General features: G+C 39.3%; 1 protein-coding gene across 3 annotated transcripts in view; it reads left to right on the top strand.

Moving 5' to 3' along the window:
- LOC147338775 (talin-2) overlaps nucleotides 1–18,607 on the top strand; it is a 103,922-nt gene that overhangs the window by 20,416 nt on the left and 64,899 nt on the right. For all 3 annotated transcript variants that reach the window (XM_086277172.1, XM_086277256.1, XM_086277335.1), the window contains exon 2: nucleotides 8,343–8,390. The gene's annotated coding sequence lies outside the window, so the exon portion shown is untranslated. The remainder of the gene's footprint in view (nucleotides 1–8,342; nucleotides 8,391–18,607) is intronic.

Here is an 18,607-nt window from a genome sequence, read left to right as displayed (position 1 = left end):
TAAGTGTCTGTTTGCAGCTGTCCATCCAATGAGCGGATTAGAGGACTCCCATATCTGTGCGGCTGAGATGCAAAAGAAGATTAGGTCAGCAGCTCATGAGGAAGGTTGGACCATCCTAATCTGCAAGACTGCCAGACTGAGACATGGCTTTTTAAACCGGTGATTTCTTGTACCTTGTAAATAATGTACTGACCCTGGCGGCCATGTCTGTGAGCACATTTAAAGCCCGAGAGGACCAAAAGGAAAAAGAAGCCAACTATTCTGTGGTGTAATACAGCAGTCCCCAACCTTTTTTGCGCCACGGACCGGTTTGTGTCCGACAATATTTTCATGGACCGGCCTTTAAGGCGTCGCGGATAAATACAACAAAATAAAACTAGTACCTGTACCGAAAAAAATAAGATTTATTCATAACACACGTGAAAAGACCCAGGAAAACCTGCACGAAATGATATCGTCGTGTTGGTGTTGTTCCCAGATCAACATTGCAAGTGACCAATCAGAATGTTGTGACGTCATACTTTGGCGACTTCGGGAAAAACCGCCGTAAAACAAAAAACTGTACTTAAGCTGCAAGAAACTGCCCCTGTCCGCCAATCAACGGACCCTGACCCTAACCCTAACCCTTTAATAAACGCTAAGCAGAATTGATATTGTCCTTGCAACATTGGAATTTCATAAATGCATGAATGGCTTGGCGCGCCAAAGAATAACGTCACAAGAATGTGATTGGTCACTTGCAATATTGATCCTGAAACAACATTTACTATGTTATTCCAGGAACAACACCAACACGACGATATCAGATCATCCGGAAAACCGAGTTAACGGAAAAAAAAACCGATAACAAAATAACGCTAAAAACCGTGAAAACCATACATTTCACACCCGAGTCTCACTCTCGCGGCCCAGTACCAAATGACTCACGGACCGGGTCCGTGGCCCAAGGGTTGGGGACCGCTGGTGTAATGTGTCAAAATAAAAAACTCCCTCCAATCAAGGCACTCATCGATTACATTTTCTCAAGTAACTTCTGTAGCTTTCTTACTAGATTTGATGTTCACGCAGCACTGTTGGTACTGTTTTGAGCCTTTATCAGCTGTTCTGGCACATATAAGAGCTTTATTATTTTGCCAGCAGTGAGTGGCAACATTTTTACCGTGTATTGACCAAAGTAACAATGGATAGTAGCTCTAGATTAGTCCAGTGGTGAAGCTTTGCTATACCAAAGCAATTGGTGTTTTTCCCATCAAGATGTTAGCTCCAAATGCAGTACAGGATTGTGCAAAGTGATCAGAAGGTGTAACCAGAGTACAGGATGTATCACACCCTGCCAAGGAGTGCAAAAGTATGATTAGAATCAAGCTGCTCAGCTATGCCGTGACTGCTTAGCAGCTGGTATCTTTATGTCCAGCAAAACCTGCTTGAAACACTGGACCAAGGCCCAGATTTTTACCTCTGAAACTTGGTGAGCTTCTTCAGAAACCATTTTCAAGACAGATGGATAGCAAAAAAGAAAAAAGTTATGACATGGTATTTATGTCGATTTAATACTGATATTATTTTTCTGCCAATTTGATTTGTGCATTTGCATAATCTAATGTTAAATGTTGCACTAAGACTTTTGTTTGACGGCTTCTCTGTTCTGTTTTATGATGGTGAAAAAGGAAGGATCTTGTTGACTTGGCCAGTCTTTAATGTTTCAGCTTTTTCAGGGAATTCTTTTTAGGGCAGATTTACTTCTAGGGATGGATGATGGTTAATAAACAAGTGAAATGTGAAGTGAATGTAATTAACAAGAAAACTTTGTACATCCATCCATGTTTTTTTTCTTTTTTTTTTTTTTTTTCTTCCTCTGCTCCAATTCAGGGTCACGGGGTGCTGGAGCCTATTCTGGCTAAAACAGGGCAAGAGGCTGTGTACAACCTGGACAGGTTGCCAGTTTGTTGCAGGGCTAACACAGACACCATTCACACTCACATTCACACCTTTGGGTAATTTAGAATCACCTATTAACCTAACCCGACTGACTGCATGTCTGTGGGCTGCAGATATGGTGAGAACATGCCAGCGCCACAAAGAAAGGGCCTGGCCAGATGGTGGATTCGAACCCAGGACCTTCTTGCAGTGAGGCAACAGTGCTAACCACGGCACCTGAAGATGTGCTTCATAAATTTATAAATGTATAATTTTATGATTTGTACATTCACATTATTTGAGTAGTTTTAGTTTCTTTCTGCTTCTTTTTGATAGTTTTCCTCAGGTGTGTGTGCTTTTGTCATTTCAGTTCTTATTGTTTGCCAGCTGCTCACAGAAACTTGGCAGCAGGAACTTTAAATAGGAGTATTTCATTGCACTATTGTTGGTGGATGTAGCTTTCGAAAAGCAATTACACAAATGATATTTAGATTTATTTTTAGTATATAGAGCAACTCGGATTTCCAGTTTGTGTTGTCTTTTACTTTTGCCTATTTTGCCTCTTGTCTAAATACACTTTAGCTTCATGGGGATAAATATCTTTCTGAGTGGATAAAGTTGAGTTTTAATAGCAACTAATTGCAGATTCTTTTTTGTCTTTTTCCCCTTTTTAGGGGGTCATTTTACATGTTTTGTCAGAAATCCTGTGAAACCCTTATTTCATAACGGGGTTTCCAGTGTTCAGCCAGAGAATAATAGCGGCCTCTCCCAAGCTAAAACAAAACCAACCAGTGTAAATCACAAATGTAAACACATTTTTGGCACTCTGCTCCCCCCCCCCCCTCGGCCGGGGTGGTTTTGATTCCATTCATGGAACTGGGAGTCGGCCTGAACACAGACGAGAATCTGTGTAATTGAATTAGTAGCCGTGCCTACCCTCCACCCGCACCCCCCATCCTCACCACTCCCCACTATCTGGAAAGGCAGAGCTAATCAGTGAGAATCTCTGCCCTCCCCAGAGAGGGTTGAATGGTTGCCTTGTATAGAAGAGAGATGAGAGAGGGTCTGGTGTGTGTGTCTCAGTTTTTGTCTAATTGTGGTTGTGCAGAGACTATCTATACGTAGACCAGATTAAATGGTGTGTCTGGAGACCGGGCTTCTGACCTCCTAACCCCTGTGTAACAACTGTGTGTATGTGTGCTTGCATATGATGCAAAGCACCAGCTGTTCCCCAGATGTCATGCCAAAAAAAAAGGGGGGGGGGGGAGAAGAGAATTAAGAGGGGGGGAAAAACTCCAAACTGAAGGAGGAGTGATAAGGCCCTGTATTTATTATTATGTTTAATTTCCTAGTGAAAATGTCTTTATTCTTATAGGGGGCATGCACTGTGTTGCACCAGATGTCTTACATAATTTAATATAAGTATTTCTGCCACTGTATTACAAGTCTGGGCCTAAATTGACCACCTGGTAGGCCAAAGCACTAGGGGACTCTTCCCCCCCCCCCCCCCCCCCCCCTTCTCCTATATACCACAGCTCCAACTGTTGGGTTAGATAATATGTTATTAGCATGATTTTAAACAATGGCTTGTTTGAACTTAAACTGCTTTTGCCTCTTCATCTCATATCCATCACTTTTAATTCACCTCTGTCTGCCTTTCTCTCACATCACGCTGTACAGAGATACATCTGTATTATTTTAAAAAAGGAGCTGAAGGTTTTTTTGTGGCACTTTTGAGGTCGGCAAGCAGGATACAGAGGAAATAACAGCAGATAAAAGTAGAAGCTATGAATTTCTTTAATCTATTACTGCCATTATTTTTTTTTTTTCCTCCCCTATTAGATTCATTCATAAATGTTTTCACATCATTATCTGTCCAGGGTTTTCAGGTTAGGGACTAGTCTTTGATTTTTCTTTCAAGCAAAGCTCCCTAGTTTCTTTTTCATTTTGGGATCGAACTGTAAGCTACAAAACTTTGTTCCTTTTCAGCATTATGTTAATGGAACACACGTCAGCAGAACAGTATGATTTGTGTTTATAAAGATTGGCATGCAGAGAAAACCAGTGCAGGTACAGGAAGAACATGCACCTTTTGCAAAGAAAGGCTTTAGAGAGCCATGCGATTCAAATGTCGAACCTTCTAACCACTGAATCACTAAATGTTTTTTGCTCTGGTTGATATTAGTGAAACGCGAGCTGGCATTTGCACCGAAAGGTCACGTTATCTGCTTCACACAGGTGGTACGGATTAAAATATATCTGTTTACTTTTACTTCATGGACTTTTTGCATCAATTAGTTCTGTTGCAGGGTTTCATCCTGTCATATCTTGAGTTCTCTAAAGGTCTATTTTTATTTTTATTTTTTTTAATTTATTGATTAAATTATTATCTCTATTTTTTTTTTTTTTAGTGCAGTTATAGTTCTAGTCGCTTCCAGTGAGGGTAATGGATAGAGTCTTCTCTTCACACCTCCCCCATCACATTTATCATTCCCAGATCCATGCTACCATTTAGGTCATTGCATATCAAGTTATACAAAGTGTGCTGAAAGAACACAGACGATTAGTCAGTATCTTCAATGCTGGGATGTCTTCCATGACTTAGGACTATCAGTGCTCCCCTACTGAAATATAAACAGCAGGAGCATCATCCAGAAGTTGTTTTCCCATCAGCATTGCTTCTAAAAAAACAAAAAAACAAAAAACAAAACCCATTCTCTGCAAAGAGCTGACAATTTCAGTCTGTGGTTTATAGACGGGTTGTTTATGGAACAAAGATTATCCCTGCTATTACATCTGTGGGTTTTTTCAGGTAGTAGTGCTATGGTTTTATCGAGACACTTCTGTTTTGTGAAGCCATTTGGAGCCAGGGTTTGCTGTTGATGGTAGTGGTAGATCTGCCTGTCCGTGACGCTGAGCCACTTGTTTTGCTAATTCAATGTAATTAGAGTTGTTTGATTTATTCGATGGATTTCAAATGATAATAAGCTTCCATGTACTTGAGATGAAAATATTTGGCCATGATTTGGGATTCAGTCTTTCTATTTGCAAGTCAATTTCAGATTGTAACACAGGACAATTGCATTGCAAGTGCATTTATTGTCATGAAGTTAACACTTAACTTCATATTTAAGGCGCAGAGAGCAACAAAAATGAGAATAATAAGTCTTCCAAAATGTCAAACTATTCCTTTGAGCAAGACTGTGTTTGTGTAAATCTCTGAAGAATTTGGTAAAGATGTGAATGAGCAATGCTCCCCCGCAGTGAACAGCTGCCACTGATCTTTGAGATGACCTGGATGAAGGAACTTAGCACCCAGCCCCGAGTTTTTAGAGGAGAGCTTTAGTGGCAGCTGTGTTTGTAGTAAACTTGTTTAAGGTAATTCATTTAAATTTGCTTAATGGCAAACATCATCTCCTGTTGATAGTTTGATGCTGGGGGATCATAGTGGGCAGCTTAATTAAAGGCCTCCTTTTTGGGCTTTTCCTAGGCAACACACTGTCAGCTTGTCCCCACTCTGTCCTCTTCTACACCGTGTTATTAATGAAACAAGCAGGACTGAACAATGAGGTCCCCAGTGGTGCATTGTGCTTCCAAAGGTTGCCTTCAGCAATGCGCCACACCTCTGGAAACCCCAGGGATACCTTGTGAGAGTTTCCCCTACTCAGTTATAACTTCCTGCAGCCTTATTTATTTTTTGGACTAATTAAGATAGAACAAAAATATCCTAAAGTAAAGTGTGGTTTTTAAGCACATAGTTGCTACTTATGCCTGTGGTGACCCCTGGGAGTTTCCTAAATCAAGCATGTTGAGTTTTGCTCAAAGCAACTCCCCTCAGACTCAGATGAAAGAATTATAGGAGTGCAAATATGTGTCTAGTTGTCTCTCTTTAAGTACCTTGCTTAATTTGTGTCCTTAATTGTTTTCCTTGAGGCATTACCAATGATTCTTTTCATGTTTTTTTTTTTTTTTAAATTATTGTTGTTTGATCTGTGTCAAAGTTTCCTTTTCATTTTCTAATGTGTCTTTGATAGGAGACCCTGTTAAATGTCATCTAATAACCATCTATTATCACAGGGTATAAACATTGGGGAACAGTGTACTATTTTATGCAAAACTGTAATTTGAATGTTAAAATAAGACACTGTTACTTCCCCTGCTACTTTGCTAAACTGAGCAGTGTGATTCTTTGAAATGATGCTGCACATGTAGCGAGAACTAGAAAATCACTCACATCTGATGCATCTTGGAGCTAGTATGCTAATAGTAGTAGGCTACATTAGCCACTACTAGGAAAAGATGCAGTGGGGTTAACAGTGTTCCTAGATTTTGTTAAGGCAAAAGAACATGCAAATAGCCTGTCTGTGTACAGTGGTGACATTCATCTCTGCTTGAGGCTATCAGCTATAACTAGTGGCTAATTCTGCTAGCATAACACTCTGGAAATCGCTGGGGGAAAAATAGCTTGTTATTGTTGAAAGCGGTGTTTCTGTTCTTGAGGCTATCAGTTTATATGCTAGTAGATGCTGATGTAGGCTACTTTAGCTACTATTAGCATAATAACCCAAAAACTAAAGTGGTTTGTGGCACCTAGCTTTTCAGTTGAAAGTAGATTTCTATCGCTGCTTAAGGCTATCAGCTTGAACGCAAGTAGCAGCTAATGGCGCTGCTTAGCAGGAAACTCTGTAAACACCTTGAGGCAACTGTTGTTGTCATTTGGTGCTATAGAAATAAAATTAAACTGACTAACTTGCCAACAGTTATTTAACCCCCCCCCCCTCCCCCCCAATTCTAGTGAATTAACCTATTAGTTGAGTGTATGTTCTGCTTTACAGGCATGCTTGGATCTAGTGGGTTATATGCTATTAGTATTTAATATAGGCTACTTTAGCCACTAGCATACTGGAATCTCTCAAGCTGTTGGAAGTCAAGTAGCAAAAAGTTTAATTGTTCCTGTCAAGGCAGAAGGAGCTAAATTAAAAAAAAAATCAAAAAAATCATCACAACATGAGTGCGTGGGTGCATGCTGCTTTCCTGGCCTTTTTTCCTCTTTGTTTCATTCTTTTAATGAACATTTGCTATCATAAAGTTTGATTTCTTACCTCCTTAGTGGGACTGGAGAAGTGAGTCATTGTGTGAATCAGTTGCCTCCCAGTAAGAAACCTAAACCCTTCTTCAACTCACTGCCAATGTCAGCGAGTCAATAATACTCAGGGGGCAGATTGCCTGAGCAAAAGCCAAGCTCCAGTGGAGTCTGATGATTAAGCAGGTAATCAGAATCATTAGCAGCACTGGCCAGTGTTTGCTTTCATCAGTATGCAGCCCTTTGGAGTTGCCTTTCCTAATATCACACTGTTTGTACCGCTTGGATGTATTAATTGACGGATAGTTCTGGCTTCCTGTGAAACGTACTTTATCTTTTCACATTTTGCTGTATGTGAAAACGAATAACTTCATTGGGGTATAGGATTACAAGGATGTCGCATTCTCACACTCAAGACGACTGTGCAGTAATGCAAGTGTTACCGCAGTGTGTGCAGAGCCTCCCGTGGGAGAGAGGACAGGCATGACAGTGTGCCTGCAGCGTGCTGGTTTACCCTTCGATGATCCACCTTAAGAGTGTCTCTCACTTGTCCACCCATCAGTCCTCCTCCCTGTCTGGAGCCACTGCAGCCAGTTGTCATTAACTCTGGCTGTGGGCATGATATTGTACTGCCTGGGCAGGTGTAATAATCCATGCTGCCTGTTGTGAAATGTTCTGGCTGTCTTGCTGTATTGATCAGCCCTGAACATTTGGAAACTGTAGCTGTAGAAAAATACTGCATATACAGCTATAGCACAGATTAAATTTGCTGTCTTTTTTTGTGGTAGATTGTTTGTAAAACCTTTGTATCCTTGGACATTGTTTTTTTCATTTTCTTAATAAACAAACCTCAAATGTTTTAGTCTGACATACCTGTAAAGTGCAGTCTTCACATGAAGTAGGTAATTTTAAACCACAATGTTGTTGGTTAAATATCATTTAGTCAAAATGTCTGACTGCTGTGTAATAAGCGTGCTACATAGTTGTAACTATTCATTTTTTTGACATTTAAAATATTCTAGTTAAACTGTTCTGCTTTTTTTATTGTCTCATTTCCTCTTTGTTCTTAACAGCAAGGAAGTAATTATTGTGCATATCCTAATTATGCTTTGCCTGGAGTGTATTTTATACTTATTTGCTGTTAAATATGTCATAGCCTGTTACACATATCTAAAAGTATAGGCCTAGGTGTTTTGTTTCAGTGGAGCATGAATACTCCTGCTGTGAATCCATTGCTTTAATCACTGTATAGATTAACATTTGTAATTATCTTTTGTATGCAAGTCTATATTTTTGCATTCTGCAAATGTGGCTCATAAATACCCTCCTTTCTGTTTTTCAGCTGTGAAGTTCAGCAGATATCCAGGGCTGCATTTTCCTGAGCAATAAGGTAAGAGGCTGTTAATGGAGATGTGGTGCACACATATAGTGACAGAAAAGCTTTTAAATCACATGTCTGGACTGTGGCTGGATAGATTGTGAGGGGGAAAAAAAAGAAGTCATTACAGATGGTACACAACACCACTTACGGGTGAAAGAGAAGTAGCTGAAAATGTGTGATTTGGCTTTTCATTAAATTAAATTAAAGTGTGAAATCACACATTTGGATAATTGTAATGGAGGTTTTGCAGTTTTCACTTTTATGCTGTACTGAGACAGATTGGACGCCAATGAAATTTTCCCAGTGGCAAGCTCTTACTTTGCTACCAATGCTAGAGGATGAATATGAAATTCATTCACTTTAAAAGGTACAGTTTGCTAGTACTGTGTGGAACCCCGTCTTGCCTTCAGATATTGCTTAATTCTGTATGGCATAGGTGCTGGAAACGTTCTTCAGAGATTTTATTCCATATTGACACAATAGCGTCACGTAGTCGCTGCAGATTCGTCCACTCTACATCCATGATGGAAATCTGCCGTTCCAACAGTTTGAGAATCTGATAACTGTAGAGCCATTTCAGTACAGTGAACTCATTGACAAGAAATGTGTTTGAGTATTCTAGTCGTAAAGGTTGCTGATAAAGATTTAAAACAAGCTTATTTGGTATTGAGAGGCCGAAAGTATGCCAAGAAAATATCCTCCACACAGTTACATTATAGCAACCAGCCTGAACCTTTGACGCAAGGCAGGATGGATCCATGCTGTCATGTTGTTCACGCCAAATTCTGACCCTACAATCCAAATGTTGCAGCAGAATTCAAGACCGATCACATGTGGCAATGTTTTTCCATTCATCTTTTCTTCAGTTTGATGAGCCTCAGTTTCATGTTTTTAGCTGAAAGGACCTCAGTGTGCTCAGTCTGGTCATTGTCAAATTTCTGACCTCCACAAGGCGTTTTCACCAAGGGAACTGCTGCTCAGCAACCACGCCATTTCTTTTCCATTCTGATGCCATATCAGCTACCTGATAAAATATCCAGTTTGTGTATATTGTAGAAGACGTGCTACTTTGTGTTAATGGAACCTATACAGTTAGGTTACTGCTCTGTCGCGTGCTACATGTTTGTTCTGACGAGGCTTATCGGGATGATCAGGAGTAGCTTCCAGCTGCCGGGGAGCCATATGGAAGCACACTAAATGATTTCTAGTCGTGTTGCTTTTATCTGCTGTTTGGAGTTGCAGCAGCAGCATCTTTAGTTTTACTGTATTTTCTGCCCTTTTATTTTTCAATGCGCTTTTTTCCTCTGTTTCCATTATTGTCATTCTCTTCACTTACACGATTACAGGTTCACAGTGAAAGCTTAAGCACTTCACCTGTACAGCTCACTCTAAAGCATTACACACCAGTCGAGGGAGCCGCTGAAACTAAACAGTCTACTTCCGCTCCATTTGTGTGTTTACCCAGCAAGGGGGAGAGTGTGTAAGCAAGACACACCTGGTACAATTTATCAGTTACTCTGTGATCTTTTCTGTGGACACTCGAGATTATGCCGTTTACATTCAACTAACTAATAGTCAGTAGACTTTATAATATATTAAATTGTGTTTGCCTGTATACAGACCTCTCTAACAGCACACAATAATGTACATTTTCAAGTCGACTCAATGTGCTGCTTTCTGGGGGCAATTAACTAGGCAACATCTGGTGCCCAACTCCTTTGTAACTATGCTCCACTCTGCAAATGAGTTTACAGTTTCTGTGTGTTTTAGTTTTCTAGCAATTAATGAGCTCTGATGTTGATTTGTACCAAGCTTCAATAAACAGGCAGATCTCAATGTAATCAGATGTGCTTAAAGTGTAATCCTAAATTATAATCAGGCTATAGGTTAAGAATCGGCTTTTTGAAGTGATAACATGTTAATTACGCTGCTGTTTTGTATCTTGCTGTGCCTGCTAAAAAATTGCTTCTTTTGTGTTTGGCGTTGACCGTTGTTTAACGCCCCGAGAGACACAGCTGAAAACAAATCGGTGTCCTGCAGAGTGTTTGACATTTGCATGTTTTTGTAGCGTAACCCAGATTTAAAGGGGTTTCCCCATTCATTTAACAAAGCATTACATTTGAAAATGGTAGTGTGTCTTAATTTCAATATGGTGGGATGTTCAGAATTGAGCTGCCAGTAAAGAGAGAGACGGAGAGGAAGAGGGGGACAAGGAATTTGTATCTCGGTCCAAACCTTTCCTTAAAAGTCTGTTTATATCTGTCATGGCTCAGCTAGTTTGTGTGATCCTAGCCTCCTCCAGCTGTTCAGTACTCTGTTTGCTCTCACATGATTAGTCCAGCATGAGCTCAGTTTGTGAAGCTGTGAGCAGATGAACCTTTTGATACACGGCGCATACAGTATATAGACCAGCTTTGGCTGTCTTAATGATTCCCACAAAATATATTTATAAAAATATTAGTTTGAGTTCAGGATCTTTTCTTCACATTTTGCAGGATTTAAAGGTGATGAATGTGAAATGTATAAGATTTTACTGCAGCTTGCTTTCCAGCATTGACACAAACAACAGCACTGGGTTTCCCTGTATCTTGCATTGTGAGGGCTGTTTATCCTTATTCACATCCTAACGGCTGCCAACTAAACTACACTACACTTCCTTGGATCTCCGGCAATACACCAAAATAGGGTGAAGTAGGGTTGCTGAAAAAAGTAGACACAAAGGTGCCTTTATTTGTCAGTGACTTTATCTCAGTAGATGAGCAAAGAAGCAGTCTGAGCTAGCAGCAGATCAGGTTTCCATAATTTATTAATTTTCCAAGGTATTGTGTGACATCCTCACATGCTTTTTCCACATGCTGTGGAAGCACCTCTGCTCTGCTACTCATGAGACAGCAACCTTTCTAAATTATTTTTTTAATCCGTACTCTGTTTCTTTTTATCACTGCCAATTGTTTTAGTTCTGTTTCTCTGTGCATGGCCAACATATTGCATTTTAAACACGGCAACTGTTGCCGATGGTACAGCCCTGAGTGGATGTATTGTTGCACTGTCGGCCTCTTTCTTGCCAGGAAAGATTCATTAATTGTAAATGGAAGTAATAATGCTGTGAAGATACAGATTTTATTTTATTATGTAGTCTTATTATGGGAACTGTTGTGCTGGATATGAAGAGCCTAATGTTTCCAGGCACATCAACCCACAATTCTGGGTTGGACTGTCTTGGTGCTCTATTCGTCCATGTTTGACCCAATGCTGGATTACTGAAATAAGTCACTTTTAACCCAGCAGCTTTGTCTTTTTCCTTGCACGTATATAATTTTGATTTATATTGTTATCGCACTCTTTTGAAACAATATACTAATGAATGAATGAATGAACTAACTTATATAAATATAAATGTTTAAATTACAGATATATTTTTGTACAGTATCATGCACTAAATCTCTGTCAGTTGATCTGATACCTTGCAGCTGAGGTTGTCTGTGGTTTATCTAACAATGATGATATGGTGTGTCACTATGGTGACTGTAAAGCAGTGGTTACAACTGACTATGACCAGATGTTGTGGAATTAGTGAGTCAGAGCGGCATCATTCAACAGCAATGGCAAGTATTTCTTAAACAAGGAGCGCTGTGCTGAGGAAGAAGTGATTTCACTTTCATAGCAGAAACCTGCCTTGATGCTGTGATATTTGTAGCAATGCTATATGTACTTTCTATTTAAATAGCCTTCGTTTATTGTTGTTGTTTCCAGGACTGTCTGTGATTTCAGAGAGTAAAATGCTAGTGATGAGCAGATGTGACTATTTTTTTTTTTTTTGGTTTGTCAGCAAACAGATTAAATATTTATTTTTTATTTTTCATATGAGAATTGGTCTTACTCGCCCTGTGAAGTGAATGGCTCTCGGCCACATCACACCCTGACTGTTTCAAGCTATCGCTGAATTCCTTCCACAACAAGACATTTTACCGGCAAGTAGTAGGTCATGCCTCCTGGTGGGTGAGACTGAGGCCATCGCCACACCAGCTAACTGACACCATTATAGTGAATCACCTGTTTTTCCAGTCAGAGTGACTGTGCCATTGGGAAGGGTTGTGTAATCGGAATTGCATCACTGCCAAATAGAGGGGGGCCTCAGAGTCTGGGAATCCTTTGGCCTTCTTGGCATGCAAATCAACCCGACTATAAGTCTGTTTTTTTTAATAGATTTACAGTGAAATGGCTACAAATTCAATAAATGCAGCCACTTTCAGCATGCTAAAATAAAAAATGTTGCATGTACTTTGGACCTTGAATGTTAATATTGTCACTTATGTATAAATTGGCTTGATACTGATACACTGTCGTTTCTATTTGATCTCTAGTGACACTTTCATCCGTGATTATATCTGTGTTCATCAGTGTCGGCCCTTAGTTGGAGTCGGCACTGCTACACTAATGACTTAACTACTATCTGCATTCATCCAAACAGTATTCAAACTGAAGATCTTGTGCTATTACAGATGGATGTGGAATTATTATGGAGAAAAGTGACTAATGGAAATTATCTGACATCAGGGATTATCCTCAGACTTTAACGAAACCGGTCACACGTGAAACGCAATCCATCCAATAAACATTTAAAACCATATAAAGCAGAGATTATATGAACGTTTAGTGAACGGCAGAGTTTATTGGTTACAATGTCATCACTGTAAAGTGTTTTGAGAAATAAGTATGAAAATCACATTGTAAGAAATAAAATAAAAGGTTTACATTTTTTGTAGACTTGACAGCAGTGCATATGAGAATGAATGGCATATTGAGCTTTGGTTATACTTTGTTACGCACAAATATGATATCATATTGGAGACATGATAGCCAAAGAGTCATTCCTGTTATACTTCCTTGAAGTCCGCTTGTAGGCCTTTGCTGTCCGGATGCATAGTTGGTGCATTGTAATGTAAATTCTCCCATACAAATCTGCACAGTCACGTGGGGTCCACCCAGGTCCTTGCACTCACTGTCTGATGATGAAATTTAAGTCACTCGGACCTGAGCGGACCATAGCAGACAAAGCACAATCAAGGCTTTAAATCCACATGTTAAATCCATCAGCTCCCCAGTACAAAGTCTGATGTCTGATTAGACTGATTTGGACTATTGTAAGAGTAGCACAGGTAATGGGCCAGGAAGCTCCCTTAGCTAAACCAAACTGAATATTTTCAGTTGTGAAAGTGAATCTAATGTGGACTTTCTCTCGTCGTGTACTACATCTGAGAAAGGACAACTTCAGCAAACTTCTTCACCTTATTCTCCCGACATTGTCCCGAGCTCTTATGTCTTGTTGTACACTCAGCTGCGCAAACTGGCTCCATAATATCTTTGTTAGAGCACTATTTACCAGAGACTTGTTGAAAGTAGGATGTGTCATATTCTGATCCTGGTCTGGATTTAGCACGAAAAGCTCTTTGTCTTTGAAGGCAAACCTTGCAATAAATGACACCATGACTCAATTCAAAGTAAAAGCTGTGCCTCAATAAATGTTGTGTTTCTGATGCATTTGTTTACCAAAGCTGATATTCTCCAAAGTTTGTCTTACTTGTAAAGCCAAAAGTCTGTATGTATAATATTACAGCTGATTTCTAAAGCTGCTTGCAAGTGTAAAAATTGTTAAAATCTTTTAAATGTGAATTATTTCCTCTGACTTATTAAGAATAGCAGTGCAAAATGGAAATGGTTAAAATACAAGCCCTTAGAGTAGGTTGAGCTATAACTCATCCTTTTTACTTGAGTCATTTTTAAAACGGTTCCCTATAGCAGATCTACCCCTACGCCACTGGCTTTACATAACGCGATATAGATCAGCTCGGTTCTGTTTCTAGACAAATTGCAGCCCTGTCAGAAGGAATTGGGTAAAGAAAAGTAGATGGACAAATGCACATTCATGCACAGAGATCTGTTCGCGCCTGTTTGTCTGTTCAGAACCTGCAAAGCCTGGAAGAACGACAACAAATGTGGAGTGAGTCACATTTGTGTCAAAGCTCTAACTGGCGTGGTGGTCTGTCAATGGTTTGGTGACTCTTGGATTTTTGGCTCTCTGATGGATGTTGCCCAGCTGTCCTCTGTGGTTTTCAGATGGGATGAGAGGAAGTGGTGCTGTCCACTGAGATCTGTGTTCAATTATGTCTGAGAGGAAGATGAGCTTTATAGACCTCTGACCAGTCTTTTTATTTACATTGTTCTCCATATGATGATGACCCTTCATTCATTTTATTATTATTGGGTTTTTTTTATTATTATTTTTTAATGTATCTTTTTTAAAATAAATCTAAATAGCTATAAATCTCTCCTTGGGCTGGTTCCATCTTATTTATGTGTTTATATGTGTAAAAACCACAACCAATACAGCCTTCGTTCGAACAAAATCATACAATTGATTGTCCCAAAAATCAGAACAGAATTGGGGAAAAAGGCTTTTAAATACGCTGCCCCTGCTTCCTGGAATAATCTGCAGAAGGAACTGAAATTATCAGAATTGGTTACCTTGGGAGAGTTTAAGTCTGTCTTAAAGGAACGAGAGAACAGCTCTTTTACTCAGTGTGATTGTTTTTAATGTACCGTACTCTTAATTTGATCTGTTATTGTATATTTTACACATGTTTGTATGGGATATTGTATTCGTTTTAAATGTTATATACCTACTGTATGTGGTATGTGACTTTTGTTGCCATGATGCCAGGTCTCTCTTGGAAATGAGATTTTTAATCCCAATGAGATTTTTTTTACCTGGATAAATAAAGGATTAATAATAAAAAATAATAATAATAATTTAATAGTGCTACTTCTGCTTGATGCAGCTCTTTAGATAACAGCAGCTAAAAAAGAAACGATGGCAGTGAATTGGATTTGGGTCTTTTAATAATTGGTAACCTGGAACAACAAGGTGGGCACTGGTAGCGTGTTTGAAATGGCCTTGCTGTTGTAAAAAGATTGTGTTAGAATGAGTTTTGTCCTTCACTTTATTTCGGTACACACACATACACATTTTCTTTTTGTGATGTGTGGCTGCAGTTGTCCGTCACGATGGAGCCACGATGGGTTGAATCGTGGACTTTGGCAACATGCTACACCCAGTTTGGGATGAGAAAAATAGAATGAGGGGATGTTATTAATTAGTTTTGTGTAATTCCCAAATGAGATTTCACTCTGTGTTTAGCGTTCTGCTGTATGGTTTATGCTTTTTAGGATATCACAAAGAACTTTGATACTTATCATATTTTGAGTTTGACTTCCAAATTTGTTGGTCAAAGTAGGCTGACGAGTCTGTTTCTACCATCTATAAAAGTATGTCATTCATTATGTACTGCTTCTTCATTCTGCTTTCAAGAGCTACAAATCAAATAAAAAGAATAGAATTGGTTGTTAATAGAATGTATAGCATTTATTTAGGGTATTAAAATAGCTTTGGCTGCTTTCTTGACTGAGTTTAATCTTTGATAATTAATTAATTTTTGCTTTAACAGATGAGACGCACAGACATATCGTTCGAATATCGGCATTAGCAGATACTGGCCCTTCTCACTGAAGCTGACAGGTTGAAAAATAAAATGTAACATATTGCTGATATTTCTCTGTTTTCTTGAATTCTGCGCTGGATAAATGTTCAAAAAATTATGTGAAAAGCTGAAAGAATTGAAACAGCAAATATTTCTTTACCAAAGGGGGAACTGAATAACTGCAAATTAAAAAAACAAACAAACAAGAAAAGTATTTATACTTGACAAATTGTGATTTTAAACATAATAATCAGTGCACCCTCTATGCAGAACCTCCTTACTGTCTCCATAGGAGTTAAGAGGGTAAATAGCAACTGCGTGCTATTAGTCAAGTGCACTTGATTAATTGATCATCAGCAAGTGTGAGCACTGCTATATAAGTAGAAGTTTTGGCAGTTTACTGGTCCAGAGCATTCATGTGTGTGTTAACAAAATGCCACGATGTTCAGCCCAGTGCAGTGCTCAGAAGTTGGAAAAACCCTCAAACTACATCTGAGACGCTACAGGCCTCAGTATGTTAAATGTTATCGTTCATGACAGCACAATTAGAAACATACTGAGGGGCCGCCAGAAAAAAACCAACACACACACACACAGTGGCATGTCTTAGGTCCACAAAGTTGCATCTGAACAAAGCACAAAACTTGTGAATCAACTTTGAACCAAGCATCTTCACTTTGCTCTCATTGGTCCACGGTGGAGATGATGTGGCCATCTCATGACGCACAAAGTGGTCATGATCCACAGTAGCATGTTTGTGCTGGTAAGTGGTGTTTGGGTTTTGCCAAACCCCTCATACCAAGCATGAGGTTGAGGGGTGATCACTGGGACCTGGGGCGTTGCAGTCATTGAGTTGACCATGAACTCCTCTGTATTGAGGTTTCTCATGTGACATCACGCACACATTGCTCAAGAGTTGTTTGCCTTATTGGGTGTGATGCCATCACCAATTATTGGGGAAAAATATGTATTGACTGTCAGCGGTTCGCAAAGATTGCTGACTCTGGCTACTTGCTGATTGCAGTGATTACTTGAATTTTTTGTTTGTTTGTGTTGGTCTGCAAATACTTGCTAAGCTGAGCTTGGCAGAACATTAAAAAAATTCAACACACACTAGAAATGGTTTGTCTTCAAAGTAAAAGCTGTGCCTCAGCACTACAGCCAACATGCTTCATAATGCGTAACTTTTATTTTGAAGACAAACTGTCAATTTCTGGTTTGTGCTACACTTTTCACAGTTTCATTGCAGCACAGAGAGTAGTTAGCCAGTGTTTGTAGATGGGTAATTTCCATTCAAAGTAAATGCTGTGGTAAGACCTTAAGAGAGGCTCTGGATAAACGCATGACTGCAAACATAAATGAACTGAAGCGACGCTTTAAAGAACAGCATGCCAAAATTTCTCCACATAGATGTGAAAGGTTGATAAAATTGTAAAAAAAAAAGTAATCACTTCAAGTTATTGCCTGCTAAAGGTGGTTCAACAACTTCCTACTTTTTTTTAAATTTTTTTTTTTATAGAACCGCATAAAGTCTTGTGAAAACTTTCTTTTTCACGTGAATATCAGACAAACAGTGTTTTCTCATTTTAATGCCTTATAAAGCAGATCAGATGATAGTCGAGCCACAACCTGCCTCGGTAACCATAGCAACCTGTATTTGAACAAATCCTTGAGTAGCAATGGAGTTGTTAGAGGCTGAATCCATATTCTAAATAGAAAACAAAAGCTGTGGTCTTTACTTGAAAACTGCAGTGTGGGAGTAAGTGAGGGTTGTAATGCAAGATCAAGTCCGAGTATTGGCTCAGAAACGAGAAGTCTTACACAGCCACGTTTGTTTTCAAGTACCCGTCAAAGCTGATATCCATATGACAAATTGAGCCAAATTATGGTGGTGACTGTGGTTTGGCTTCATATTTTGAATAGATTCAAGTAGACTCCCTACTTCTAGTTAAGAGGCTGATATGGTCCAGGTTCACGTCACTCAAGATTTTCAGTTCCCGGAAATATTAGTAACAGCTTGAGCAATTTTTTCCGTTAACTTTTATTTACTTAATGTAGGCAAACACAACAAAAAACAGGGTAATGATAATAAATGATCATGCTGACTGTGTTTCACACTGCCTCATTATGTTGAATGTGTTGCAGTTGTGGGACTGTTTGCCTCTCTTCTTCGCTTGCATGAAACTCGACACCTGCACAAGAGCCGCTGCCGACAGAGATGCATCACCTGCCTGGCTTAGCTGCTTGCCAAGCTCGCTCTCTCTCTCTCTCTCTCTCTCAAATGCACATGCAAAAACACACAGGCACACAAAAGACTTGGAGTTTGTGACCTGTGGCATATGCAGTCTGTCACCTAACCCCACCACCAACCAGGTGGATAATTATGCAAGCAGGGTTTTTTAACATGCAACTTTTTTCCCCCCACGTAGAAGGGTGTGAATGTTCTATATCCTACATGCCTTTTTAAAACCAGGCAATAATGAAAAGCAGTTAAAGTATAACAAGTTTTAGTTTTATGGATGTTAAATTATATTTATTTCAGCATTTGTAACACAGCCAAAAGCCAAAAAGAAGAAAGACTGGTTGTTTAAAGTGTTATCCGACACATGAATTTTCTTTTCCATTTTCCAATTTGGCCTTTAAAAAAATAAATAAAATAAAAATCTAAGATAAAAAATACAGTTGGTT

This window comes from Aulonocara sp. 'chitande type north' Nkhata Bay, linkage group LG1 (genome assembly GCF_057382095.1).
Source record: "Aulonocara sp. 'chitande type north' Nkhata Bay isolate Kocher_YH1m ecotype deep benthic linkage group LG1, A_spYH_male_GT1.1, whole genome shotgun sequence".
NCBI lineage: Eukaryota > Metazoa > Chordata > Actinopteri > Cichliformes > Cichlidae > Aulonocara > Aulonocara sp. 'chitande type north' Nkhata Bay.
This window is presented reverse-complemented; position numbering and strand designations above follow the sequence as displayed.